The sequence below is a fragment of the Chrysochloris asiatica genome, unplaced genomic scaffold, assembly GCF_000296735.1.
Source record: "Chrysochloris asiatica unplaced genomic scaffold, ChrAsi1.0 scaffold00260, whole genome shotgun sequence".
Classification (NCBI taxonomy): domain Eukaryota; kingdom Metazoa; phylum Chordata; class Mammalia; order Afrosoricida; family Chrysochloridae; genus Chrysochloris; species Chrysochloris asiatica.
This window is the reverse complement of record NW_006408778.1, coordinates 2,108,354-2,122,772: the sequence shown is the minus strand read 5'-3', so window position 1 is coordinate 2,122,772 and position 14,419 is coordinate 2,108,354. Positions and strand designations below refer to the sequence as shown.

The following is a 14,419-nucleotide window of genomic DNA, read 5'->3' as shown; positions in this document are numbered from 1 at the left end:
TAGCTCTGTGCAAAACTTACTTAATTCAAAATAAAAAATTTGTTTTCTTTTTAAAGTAAGTTTACACACAGCTAGATGATGGTTTTGGTGGGAGGAGGAAGTGGTTCATGTTCTAGAGGGAAGACACGTGTTGACTCTCTAGCACACAAATCACTTCCTCCTCCCATTAAAGCCATCATAAATTGTTTCTTTTATCAAGAACCTGTGTTTTTTTTTTACCTTTTTTAAATGTACAGATATAAGAACATGCAGTAATGTATAATTATTTAAACAACCAAAAGGCACATTCTGGAAGCCAGCCTCCAGCCTGGCAGCACATGAGTCTAGATTTCTCAGCTGCTCAATCTCTCCATGCCATCACCTCTGCCTCCACATTTGATATCACTGCTTTTCTGATTAGGGTCCCATGTTCTGCTCAGGCTCTTCTCTTTTGATGGTCCTTGGGTACTCTGCTCCATGAATATAAGATTAACTACTCCCCCATTTTTCTTATACAACTTCTACATTTACAGTTTTGACAATCACAATTAGGTATGATAACATTTACTCACTATTGAATCATATGAATCCTATTTCTATCTTCTTTCAACAGCCCCATCGAGACAAGATGTAAAGTATTCAGAGGCTATTCTACCTTCTCCTACTAACCTTGAAACTAAATTGAAAAGTTGTAAGCCAGACACTTCATGCATTTATAGCCCCCTACAACCCATTTTAGATATCCAATATCTAAGTTGCCCATCCCTATAAACCTTGAATGCAGAGTAGATAGGTTGATCATTTATGTGAAGATTCTCTCCCTCTCAGTTGGTATATTTAGCTATGACATCCATATGTATAGGTTGTTGTTGTTGTTGTTGTCAGGTGCCATCGAGTCGGAACCAATTCATAATGACCCCATGCACAGCAGAATGAAACAATGTCCAATCCTGGGCCAACTTCACTACTGCTGCCCCACTTGATGCCATCAATGATGCCACCTGGCCGATCCATCTTGTTGGGGGTCTTCCTCTTTTTTCTGATACTCCATCTTACCCAGCATGATAAGTTCATCAAATTGCAGCCATTTACACTTGTTTCCTTTATCTTTTTTTTTTTTTTTTTTTTTTACAAAGATGTAATGTTGATGACAATCAAAATTTAAGTCATGGTTTCTTTTCGGACATCTCACATACATATGAATATGGACAATGGAAAAGTAATGCAGAAGATTTTGTGCATTTCTATAGTGGTATTGGATAAAAACAAAAAATGCATGTAAAAGCAACAAGTCAATCTTGGAATAAATAAAATAAAAATGTTTCTTAGAAGTGAAGGGGATAAGCTGTGGCTACCTTCTATTGGACATTTATCAGGAAAGATACTTCGCAGCAAAAAGCATCATGTTTGGTAAAGTAAAGAATCATGGAACACAAGGAACACCATCAATGACATGGCTTCACACAACACCCATAAATAATGAACTCAATGGTTTCAATACTGGCAAAGAGGGCACAGTATTTGGCAATGTTTTATATAAAGTTGAAATGAGCCACATTCAGGTAGAAAACAAGTAACATAAACAATTCCCACTTATATCATCAGCCCACACACTGTGAATTACAAGTTTATACTTGTAATCATAAAAGGTACTGTTCCACATTTGGCATTAACCCTAAAAACTCAATCCACATCTCCCAATTTTGACATTTTAAGATTCTGGAAATCCAGTTTAAAAGAAACACACCAATTAATGTTGCTAGTTCTTGGGGTTGATAACAGCAACAAAAAAGTTTTGTGGTAGGTGGTGGACGGTAAGTTCAGAGATTCCTTTTGAAGGGATCAATAAGTTCAGAGTTTCCTTTTGAAGTGATGAGAATGACATAGAATTAAATACTGTTGATGATTGTGCAGTGAGGGAGCCTGAGTGTAGCCATTTTGAGACCAACTTCCATAACTCTCTCAAATACCTATTTTCCTTAAGTTCCAATTTCCCATTTCTGCCAGTTAACCCCATCTAAATTCTTCCCCCAGGCAAGACCTCATGAAACCCATTTACTCCAGAGTTAGCCCATTATAAGCTCCACTCCTTCTCAAGACTCTCATAAAAACCCTCAGCCTGTACAGGAAGACACTTCTGGCTTTGGACAGTAAGTCCCTCCCAGGTTTGTCTTGAATAAACCTGTCCTTGCTGTTGAGTCATGCTCTTCATCCCTTTTCTCCATTGACTCTAACATGTTGAGGAGTGTATGTACTAAATACCACTGAGTTGTACATTTTAAAATGATCAGTTTAAATCGTTTTAACTATCTCAATTTTAAATCAAAGGAACACACAACCAATCCATGAATGGGAAATGGAATGTGTTATGAATTGAATTGCTCCTCCTTAATTATACATCCTAGTGTGGTGCTGTGGATAAACAGAGGATGCCTATAACCAAAGTTGGAGGTTCAAATGCACCAGTTGCTCCTCCCATACCCTCTACAACATTGCTATGAGTCTGAACTGACTTTACAGCCCTTAACATCAACAGAAAATATGCACTGGAATCATAACCCCTAAACCAAGTGAATGATATCCAGGTTAGGAATTGGAATTTCTTTATCATGTTAATGAGGCCATATTAGTGATGGATGTGTATTAAACCTAGTAGCTTTTGAGAAATAAAAAGAACAGATTAGACACAGCAAGTAAACATTAATTGGGGAAAAATAGAGCTCATCTTGAGATTGTCAAGAAATTTAGGACCTCTTGTTGCCAAACCAAATTGAGGGCTTGCCTCATCCTGTCACTTTACACAATCACAGAGATGGGAAGAGATCCTATTCAAGCTTTATTTATTAACAGAAAGCCAGCAGTCTGGAGGATGAAGAGAATAATTTCTCAAGACTGTCCTGTCCATTATGAAGAGAAGACACATTATGTAGGGTAAATTGCATTTGGATCTACAATTAATCTACTTTAACATCAAGACAGCATTCTTTGGGAAAAGGGAAACAATAAACTCCCTCAAGCATTCTATCTTTAGAGTTTCAGCTGCTTAATTCCTGAGAAAACTATTCTCCTTCTAGGACCATAAAGTCATCTTAGCTAATTTTTAAGCTTCCTTAATTGAAGGGTCTTCATCTGAGACCTAATGACTAGGTTGTTAGATCCTATTTTAAAATTTGAAATAAACCCGATTTTAAATAGATTTCATTTAAAAATTTCAATTCTATAAAATTTGCTTCAAATGAAAATAGTTACTTTGATCCTGGGCATTGCTCCTTGGATCAAAAGAACTAAGCTTTGGTTGTGAAAAACAACACGTTTTAGAAAGGGCAACACGACAAGGTGAGCATTGAAAATAGCAACATATGAAAACTCCTATGATGGTACAAACTGGACCCTCACTTTTAACTTGGGTAGCCACTTTAGATTAGGCAGTTAAGTAATTTTCATTATCTGCTCTAAAGAAACTCTTACACTTAGGGCAGTTATTGTCTGGGAGGTGGCACTATGGGTTTATACCATTGAACAGACAAGTCTGTTGATTTTCACATAGGGTGAAGACCATAGTAAGCATTACAAAACAGGGTAGGGTCACATGCATAGCTTGATTGAACAGATGTAGATCAATACAGAAGTCAAATGGGGGGAGCACTAGCGATGAAGTCTATCAGTCAGGTCCTGTCTCTGGGGTAGGAAGGTGGTGAGTCTCCCAAATGTACAGGGCCTCTCTTTCCCCCTCCACCAACCTTAATAAAGTTAGTGGGGATGTAGGAGAAGGCCTTAGTTTCATAGAAGAAAAATGACCCTACTGGAGCTGTGTTATAGAAGTACTAACTCCAATAAGACAAGAGGTAAAAGATTGTTCAACATATAATTCCCCCTCAAACAGAAATCAGACATATTCATTACATGCTTGCCCAGGTATATTAAACATTTTCGTTTCAGTGATCAGAGATTAGATCTGAGTGTTTAACCAATAGTAGGTGAAAGAAAATTAATGTGGCTTTAATTGCAGCTTGAGATCAGAGGAAGTATCCATGGCCCATTTTGCATATTTCTTAACTTATGTGTGGTGAGGCCCACGAGTTTCAGAACAGTGGAGGTGGTCAGCAGGATCTCTCAGGATTCTCCCCTAACTGGGCGTCAAGTCTGTCTTTCAATGTTTTGTGCGGGGCATGATCTCCGGGCTGGGAGGGGTGCAGGTTACCTGTAGGGGAGGAAGCAGATCTGGGAAAAGAACATTTAAGAATAACAGAAAGTGTGTGGTGGAGGTGTTTTGTTCATAATCACAACACCTTCAAATCTTGCTTGGAGTTAGGTGGAAGGTTGAGGGAAGCAGCCTGGAAATGTTTACCATATGCAATTTCATAAGGACTCATTTTGTCATTTACTTCTTTAAAATATGGTTTATTTTTCTACTTTCTGGATGAGTGAGATCTCCATGCTGAGTACAATCTATTTCATCTGTAGGTATTTGCTATTCCATTGTCATACTTTTTGCAAGTCCAAACCTAGAGATAAACTCCTTCAAGAGGATTTTCACTAGTTCTGAAGTGCAGTCAATTCGGGTGGAGAGAGACTTTACCCAACCAGAAAAGGACTCTACAAAAACAAAACCAGTAAATATTTAACTCTATAGCTTGGGGACATCTGTATGAAATTGACTTACCAATTTTCAAAGAGTTGTTTACTTTAATATTGGTGCAAGACAGCCTTTTCTTGGGATTGTTCTTGAGACAGGTAAAACAGAGCTAACATCCTGAATTATTTTTGTTGTTGTTGTTGAAAATTTCTTTTCCTGGAGCCAAGGCCTCTTTCCAGTAGTGGGTCATTTCATGGACTCATTTAAGAAGTCCTAGAGTCCTGGTGCGCGCTGTGGGCTAATGCGTCAGACTGCAAAGTCCTTTGGTTCAAGCTCACCAGCTGCTCCTTGGAAATCCTATACTGGGTCACCATGGGTTAGAATCGACTCGATGGCACTTAACAACAACAACAAGGAATCCTGGTGTAGTGCTGTGGGCTAATGTGCCAGACTGCAAAGCCCGTTTGAACTGCAAAGTCGGCAGTTCAAGTTCACCGGCTGCTCCTAGGAAACCCTGTACAGAGTTGCTATGGGTCAGAGCTGACTCGATAGCACTTCACAACAACAACAGTTTTCACAGGAGCTCTGGTAGTGTATTGGTTATGAATCGGGCTGCTAATCTCACGGTAAGCAGTTTCAAACTACCAGCTGTTCCATGGGAGAAAGATGAGGCTTTCTGCTCTAGTAAAGATTTATAGCCTCGGAAACCATATGCAGAGTCACTATGAGTCGGAACCGACTCCACAGCACCTAACAATAACAGTTTCCACAGGATCAGAACCATCCTATTGCCATTCACTTTCTAACTTTTAACCTCTTGGAACCAGAATGATTCCATTGCCATTCACTTTTCATCCTCTAACCTATCTTTCAAATCCTTTTGCCTCAGTCCAACTCAAGTCATCTGGGTCCACATTCACAGTCTTTTCCACTGACATATCTAATGCCTTCATCAATGCATTCAGTTTGGCTTTTGAACCCAGGCTACTGCCTCCACTGTGTCATTTAAGATTACTATCATACACTCTACTCTCTGAGTCCCTGTATCTCCATCTAGCTACTTTTATCCACAAACAATGTCTAGTCCACCAGGTATCATGGTTGGTCAAACAGTTCAGTTTGGCTGGATAAGACTTGTTCAATGATTTCTATACAATCATAGTACAGCCCTCCAGCTACCACTTCAGGGAAGAGAATGGCTGGGTTTAGTTGCCTCATAATTCTCAATATTCTGATTGTCCATTAAAATAGCCTGGTATTGCTTGATCCATCCTATCATGAGCCATAGGCTTCCTTTCTGTTGCAGCAGGGAAACAGTCTAATGGGGACAATATTTGTCGAGCCCACAGTGAATTTCTTAGCCTCTTTCCTAAGAGAAGAATGGTTTCTGTAGGATGGTCAACTTCTAAGCCTCAATCTGACCTTGACAGGGGATGCTCTTGGCTCTTTCCGGAGTTCTGTTAGCCCACAAGAGAGGTTTACCTGGTTGTTGAACTCCTCAGGCCAGTGTGGCTGGTTTCTGGAGTTTGAATCAGTAGTTACTAGGCATGTTTATGAGGAACCTCCATCTGCAGACTTTGGGTTTCAGGAAGAAAGGTTTGAATTAGCAACTTTGGAAGCAGGTCCCAACTCTGTAGGGGACAGGCAGTCAGGAATATATAGGAAATGTGTGTCATTTTCTTTTCCCCAATGAAGCAGTCTAGAGTTTTCAGGAAGAACTGGTCCTCAGGTCTCCCTGAGACCTCATTGACTGTCACTGAATGGAACGATAGGGAAGAGAGGTGTATTGACCACTGAATAAGTGGTCCTAGTGTCCACCAAAAAGTCCAGTCTGTCACCCATTATTATTTTTATTCAGGTTCCTGGGGTAGGGGGCAATAGGGATGGCAGAGGTTAATCCAAAGTCATGCTGTACTCCCCTTCCCCCTTCTGCAGACAATGAAGTTTGTTAAACCACCTGTGAGTTTGGCGGTGGCTTTTTATGCCAGGTCCTCTCCTGAGATTTGGGCATTCATTTTTCCAGTGTCCAGGTTTTTTCAATAAGCATATTGGACCTTGCTTAAGGCACTCTACTTTTTGGGGCCCTCCCTGGTGCCCCACAGGCATACCTCTAGTGGTCTTTAGAAATGCAGTAATGACCTGAGACTTCTTGTGTTCTTGGCTGTTAAATACCTCAAAGGCAATTTCGACCAGCTATGATGAATTCATGCCAGTTGCCCTGTCAAATCTCTGCAGTTTCTTTCTAATATAAGGGGTGCTTTGGGCGATAAAACTCATGCAACCATTAGGTTATTTGCTGAGTTCTCAGGATCAAGGTCTATATACTTACAATAAGCCTGGTAGACTCATTCCAAGAATTCAGAGGGGGTCTTAATTGGCTTCCATTGAATTGTTTGTACCATATTCTAGCTCTTTTGTTTAGGAACTCCCTTATAAAGACTTCTGAAAAGACACTTTTTATAGTGCTCCAGCTGCAGAAGGCCCGTCATGTAGATTCCAATTTGGCTCAGTTAGAGGAATTGTCTTGACTGGAGCCAGGGTACCATTAGGGTTTTTCTTGGTAAATATGTGCTGCTTTGTCCCATGCTTTATCTTGACTTGCCTTTTTTCATTGCTTGTCAGGAACATGGTCAACAGAGCCTGAATACCTGCCCAATTAGGATGATGGATAGTAAAAATAGTGGTTATTAAATTTGTCATTTTGGCTGGGTCATCCCTGGTGCAGCACTGTGGGTTAATGCTCTGGACTGTATAGTCCACCTGAATTGCAAGGTCAGAGGTTCAAGCTCACCAACCACCCCTTGGAAACTCCACATAGGGTCATCATGAGTCAGAACCAACTCAACTGCCCTTGACAATATCTCAATAGGTTAAAAAAATAAAATTTTCCTATTTGACAAGTCCAAAGTACAGAAAGGTGTATATGTCCAGTGATATCCAATTCTGTTTGGCATCTGTAAAGGGGATAGTATTGCCTTGTCTCTGTTCCAGTTAGCCCTCTACTGAAATGGGTCCCTTGAAGGCTATGTTGTTGGTAAGTGCTGTAGAGTTGATTGTGACCCATAGCAATGCTGTATAGGGTTTCCAAAGAGCAGCTGGTGAGCTTGAACCACCGACCTTGCAGTTCAAATAACTTTGCATCCTGTTGCAATAGCCCACAGCACCACACCAGGAGTCCTTGAAGGGTATAGACAGAGAAATAATTTCCAAACTGGTTTCCTTAGTGGTGAAATATGGCAGGGCAGGTTTACTAGGTCAGGCTATATTTTTCCCTACTAGGTGCTACTGGTGTAACAGGAGTCATAATAAGACAATTCTGCAATCAAAAGCTACATTTCACACAAAAAAGCAACCATTCAATTCTTTGTATATTCACATATAGGCCTGGTCAGAATTCTGTTTTACTTTTTTCACATAACACTCATCTATATTCATTTCTCCTTTGCATGGCTTTCATATTTATTTTTGGCAGCATAAATGCATTATATGACATATACATTATGTAACCTACATACTCTTGGAATTCCAGGTTGCTTTTGGTTTCTTAAACATAAATACAAGAGAAAAACAAAAATAAATTAATTTTACAGATAGGCAATCTGGCATAGCAGTTGAATAATTCAAGCTGTAAAATTGTATAATGGTTTAAGGATCCATTCAAAGGTTATCTTTCCCTATAGTCTAGATTGTACACTGGCCAAGCTATATTACAGTAAAACACCATTTCCTTTGATGGCATAGGAGAATACCCATACAGAAACCAATCAGACAGAATTACGTCCTACAGGACTTTTCTTTGGGATTGAGGCCTTTGCTCCTTTTTTTTTTTTTTTTTTCAGATTCAGAGGTTAACCTTAACAGATACAGAAGGAACCTTTGAGGAAATTACTTCCCACTTACCATAACCCTATGTGTGCACTCAGAATAAAGCAAGAGCATCTCAAAAGTGAAGGTGACAGATGATGAGTGCAGGAGACACATGGTTGAAGACTCAAAAAAAAAAAAAAAAAAAAAAGATTCTTGGGAACACTGCTAGGAGGTGTTCAGGTACTGTGTTCCTGGGCTCACCTGTCCAGGCAGTCACTGAGCCTCCCAGCAAGCAATAACACCCAAAAAGGAGACTATGTCCCTTTGCTAGTAATACTACTTATTAGGAAACCCTGCAATGTCACTGAGCGTGGTCACCAGAAATGTTGCCAAACTGAAAGGAGGGCTTGCCACCTGTCACTGTAGTCAATCACAGAGATGGGGAGTGATCCAATCCAAGATTTATGAACAGAAATTAAGCAGCCTGGGGAATGGAGAGAATAATGTCTCAAGACCATTCTGTCCATTATGAAGAGCAGACACATTATATAGGGTAAGTTACATTTCAACGTGCACTTAATCTATCTTAACATTAAGATATCATTCTTTGGGAAAATGAAACAATAAATCAACCAACTTCCTCAAACATTTGACCTTTAGGGTCTCAGCTTCTTAAATCCTGAGATAACTGGGTGGGTTTAAGTATGTCCTAAAAGTAGTGGTTATGAATCAGGCTGCAAACTGCAAGATCAGCAGTTTTAAACTACCAGCTGTTTTGCAAGAGAAAGATGAGGCTTTCTGCTCACGTAAAGATTTACAGCCTCGGAAACCCTGTACAGGTTCGCTGTGAGTCGGTTCTGACTCCACAGCACATAACCACCACCATCACCATTATCCTTTTTCTGTTCTCCTTCTAGGACCCTAACGTCATCTTAGCTAATTTTCAAACTTCCTTATTTGCAGGGTCTTCATTTGAGACCTAATGACTAAACTGACTCTATTTTTTTTAGATTTCTAGATCCATACTATCATATTGGGATTTCAGAAACTAAAACAAGTATCTTTTCCCAGTGTCAACAGAGAAGGAAACTGCACCTAGAGTCAGTGCCTTTAATATAAAATTTACTTCTCTGAATTTTAAGTGAAAAAGTTCATAATATTAAACTACCAATTTACGGTATTGTGTGGTGCTGTGGGTTAATGCTCTGGACTGCAAGGTCAGTTCAAACTGCAAGGTCGGTGGTTCAAACTCACCTGCTGCTCCTCAGAAACCCTATACAGGGTCTCTATGGGTTGGAACTGACTCAACGACACTTAACAACAACAAGAAATTACAACAATATTAAGAAATTAAGACAGCAGATATGAAAAAGCATGCTTTCTAAAACAGGGAGACAAAAGTTTTAAAGGGAATAACAATAACATTAAAAATAAAACAAAAAAATTGATTTTCCTCCTTCATAATATAAATCTCTTTAAAAAGTAATCCTTTTACAAGTAACAAGGGACAGAGTTTATATTCTTGCTCCACTACAGCCTGTGAGTATATATATATATATTGAAGTTAGGAAAATATATGTTATGTTACATTACCTTCAACTATAATAGAATTTCCTCTGAAGCTGTTGCTGAGCAGTTAGAACAAATCTGACTCAAAACATAGCATAAAATTTCATCTTTACTCTGCACTTGTTGCTGGTTCTTTGGCCTATACTGCTTGATTTCTGAGCATGCCCTTGTGGTCTGAGCACTTCCTACTGCCCAGACCCTTCTGCTGCTTTGCAGCTGGTTTGTGCATGGTCTCAAACTGACCTCCTTTCACTGTGTTCTCTAGCACAATAATACAAGGCTGTGTCTTCAGTTGTCATGGAGCTCTGCTCCAGAGAGAACTGGTTCTTGGAGGTGTCTGGGTTGATGACTAGATGACCTTGGAGAGATGGTGCATAATCTCTGTACCAAATTGACCTTTTGTAGGTTCTTCCCATCTACTCAAGACCTCTCCTTGGTTTCTGCCTGAACCAATTCCAATTAGCAGTGCTGCTGGAAACAGAATCATCAGTGATGGTGCAGATGAGGGTGGGGTCTGTGAAGCCTTCACCACCTGAATGCCTGACTCTTGCAGCTACAGTTGGGACAGAATACCTGCAGGAAAAAAAAAAAAAAAAGAAACACTCTAAACAGCCCAACTGTCTATGAAAATATTGTGACCCACTGCATATTCCAGACACTGACCTAATGGAAAACCATCATCATCAGGAGGATGGTGAGGAAGGAAACATTTCTGGAGCAAAGTCAACCAGGCTCTATAGTCTCTGGAGGTCTCTAGCGGGGAGGATGCATTTAAACAGGAAATCACACCTGGTATTTGCTTGTGAGTGTCATGCTGGTTTTGGGGTGGCTAGTCATTTGAACTGCAAGGTCAGTGGTTCATGCTCACCAGCTTCTCCTTGGAAACCCTATACAGGGTCGCTATAGGTCAGAATTGACTCAACAGCACTTAACTATGACTTTGAAAAGCTTTTTAATTCCAGGGGTTGCAGCTTCACAAGAGTGTTTTTCTAGAGCTGGTTCAAGTAGCAGGTTGTTCCTAAGCAGGTGGCAAAGATGGAGAAAAGGAGACCCCCATACAAGGATTACATTTGAAGACTGCATGGATTGCAGTCTTACATCACTCACAAATGCCTACTATATATATTGATTGATTGAGTGAGTTACACTGATTCATTAATTTATTCATTCATTCTGGCTTTGAGAATCATACATATGCTAGGAATTCTTTTGCATTATGGTCATACCAATGAATAAAAATAACAAAGATGCAATTTCTGTCTCTTTGGTACCTATGCTCAAGGACAGTTTGAGTCAGCACACACACATCTTTTTCCATAGTCCCAGACAGAAAGACAATGCTGGGAGCAGAATAGGTGAAACTGGCACTTTTATTTTGGAAAATAAACATGTAAGAAAAGTAAATAGTCATCAGAATGTGTCATTTTCATGATTGTTCTTATGCTGGAGTTCAAGGATTATTGGGAAATTTATGCTTTTTATGTTGCTGCTGTTAAGTGCCATCAAGTAGTTTCAGACTCATAGCAACCCTGTATGGAGTTTCCGAGGAGCAGCTGGTGGGTTTGAACTGTTGTACTTGCAGTTCAAACTGATCTTGAGGGCCCATGCTTAGTTTATAGTGCAACACAAGGACTCCTCTTTATAGAAGTTTAATTTTCAAGTACCTAAAAATAAGTACTCCCACAAATGGTAAACCTGATTCCACAATGTCTCATGGATTTTTTTTTTTTTTCCTTTTTCCTTTTTACTCAGAATTCATGGTTTCTGGATGCTAGCAGTGACTGACAGACACAATGTATTTCCTTTTTATTCATCTTTTTTTCTTAGATACCAGCCTAGGATTCCAAAGATTGTTTTTTTTTCTGTCCAATAACATTGTAGGTGTGTGCTTCCTTTCATTTCCATTTTTAGATGATAGAGCGCTAGCCACAATGTTGACAGTTCAAGCCTGCCAGACATTCTGTCTGCTTACATAAAGATATACATTTCCAAGATAATTATATAGTGTTTCTATGAGTAGGAAACAACTCATTGACATTTAAATTTTTTAAAATATTTTATTTGCTAGAAATAAACCAACCTATGTTTATTTTTTGTTGTGAAGTGCCGTTGAGTTAATTCTGATGCTAGCAACCCTGTAGAGGGTTTCCAAGAAGCTTGAACCAAGGAGCTTTCCAGGTTACCTTTAACCATGACCTTGCAGTTCAACCACACATCTGCCAGTTTGTCATACTATGGTGACTTGCTGTGATTCTGGAAGCTATGCCACCAGTATTTTAAATACCAGAAGGGTCACCCATGGTTGACAGGTTTTGGATAAGCTTCCAGATGAAGACAGACTAGGAAGAAGAAGTGATGACCTACTTCTGAATATTTAGTCACTGAAAACCTTATGAATAGCAGAGAAACACTGTCAGATATAGTGTGTGTTATCTTGAAATCTACTTCACTTTCTTTTAATTTGGAAGCTCTGTGTCTACACTATTCCCTCTTCTTCTTTGTAGTTGATTTCATTATATCTCTGGTTCCCTATGTTGTTGTTAGGTACCATCGAGATGGTACTGACTCACAGCAACCCTATGTGCAACAGAATGAAGCACTACCGAATCCTGGGCCAACCTCATAATTGTTGCCACACTTGAGCCCATTGATGCTGCCAGTTTGCCAATCCATCACACTGCGGGTCTTTCTCTTTTTCTCTACCCTCCACATTACCAAACATGATATCCTTCTCCAAAGACGGGTCCCTCCTGACAGTATGTCCAAAATATGAGAGAGATACTTCTATATCTGGACTGATTCTGGGTGGTGTTGTCATGTATGGTAATTGCAGGTTATTGCTTTTTGTTGGTTTTCAGTGCAAAAACACCACTTAGCATGTTTTGTAAAGTTGGTCTGGTCATTAAAAATTCCTTTAATTTTTATTTCTCAGTAAATGCCCTAATTTGTTGTTGTATTTGATGGACAGCTTTCCAGGGTATTTGACTATTTGTTGGCATTTTTTTTTTCAAGTTTTTTATCGTGGATTGAGTGAAAGTTTACAGGACAGATCATCAGTTTTAGATTCAACAAATCACACACCTTGTTTCATTACAATGATTATAATCCTCTCCATGTACCATCAGTTAACAATATTTCTCTCTATCCATTTTATCTTAAAAAAAAACAACAACTAAAAAAGCCATTCAGGCATATATAATAATTTATACCTCCAAAGGGCACATTATGCAAATCTGCCTCCTGGCCACCAGCTCTTAGTCTCTCTCTTCCCATGAATGAATCTAGAGTTCTCAGGCACTCCGCCTCTCCATGCCCCATCTCTGCCTCCTCTCTGGCATCCCTGTTTCTCTGGATAAGTTCCTGCATTCTGCTTGTGCACTTCTACCATGATGGTCCTAGTGTCCTCTGTTTCTGAACTGTAAGAATAATCACTCCCCTGTTTTTTTTTTGTGTTTTTTAACAAAACTTCTACCTTTACAATTGTGACAGTCACAATTAGTCATGATAACAATTATTTACCGTTGAATCATACGAATCTTATCCCCATCTCTTTTCACCAGACCCATCTAGACAAGATGAAATCTATTCTTTCATCAGTGGGGATTCTTTCTTTCCCCACATACTCTTAAACTGAACTCCCTTTTAAAACCTTGTAAGTCAGGCACTTTGTGCCTTTATTGTCCCCTCATTTTAGGTAGCCAAGGTCTAAGTTGCCTGTCCCTATCTGCCCTGTGTACAGAGGGGATAGCAGTGATATTTGATGTGAAGACCACTTCACTTTCTGTTGGTATTTAGAGTAACTATCTCTCTGAGTATAGGTCAGGTTCATCAAATTGTAGCAGTTTACCCTTGTTTCCTTTATTAAAGAAAAAAATTTTGTGTGTGCAATCTTCCTCTTGTTGAGTTCTGATTAACAAGTCATAGAGGCTAGGTCAAAAGGGTACTGTCTGCAAGTTTGGGTGTTCTTGTGCATATGCCTTCACTTCATATCAGCTAGATGCTTCATTCTTATCTCTAGTCCTCTGTGGTTATGTCCTTGTCCATGGGCTTCAGTTTCCTCAGGTCTCACGACACTTTAGACCAAGTAGACCTTCCTCTTCTCTCTCTCATCTCCAAGTCAATGGGAATCAATGGATTGTGGTTGAACTCAGCCCATTTCTTCATTTCTGCCTTTCCCCCTCTTCCACCAGCAGACAAATGTGGTCGACAGCAAGCTTACATGCTTCTTTGCGTGTTCCATTTGAGTTTCAGTCTTAGAGGGGAGTTCGTCCTGAAGGAACTTGATTGCTAGCCTTGATGCCTTCCTGGTGAACAGCTAGCTTCTTCTTGTAGTAGCTAGTCATGCTGACATTTTTGTTTTGGATTTTTCTTGATAATCTTTTTTTGATGTGCTCTTGATGTTTTTCATGGGAATCTTGCTGCATGTGATAATTTTATGCACCTCCAAACTGCCTCCGGGTATAATCAACTTAATCCAGATGCTCCTCT

General features: G+C 39.6%; 1 pseudogene; it reads right to left on the bottom strand.

Moving 5' to 3' along the window:
• Window positions 1-10,164: 10,164 nt before the first annotated feature.
• Window positions 10,165-14,419, bottom strand: part of LOC102825061 — a 16,088-nt pseudogene continuing 11,833 nt past the window's right edge.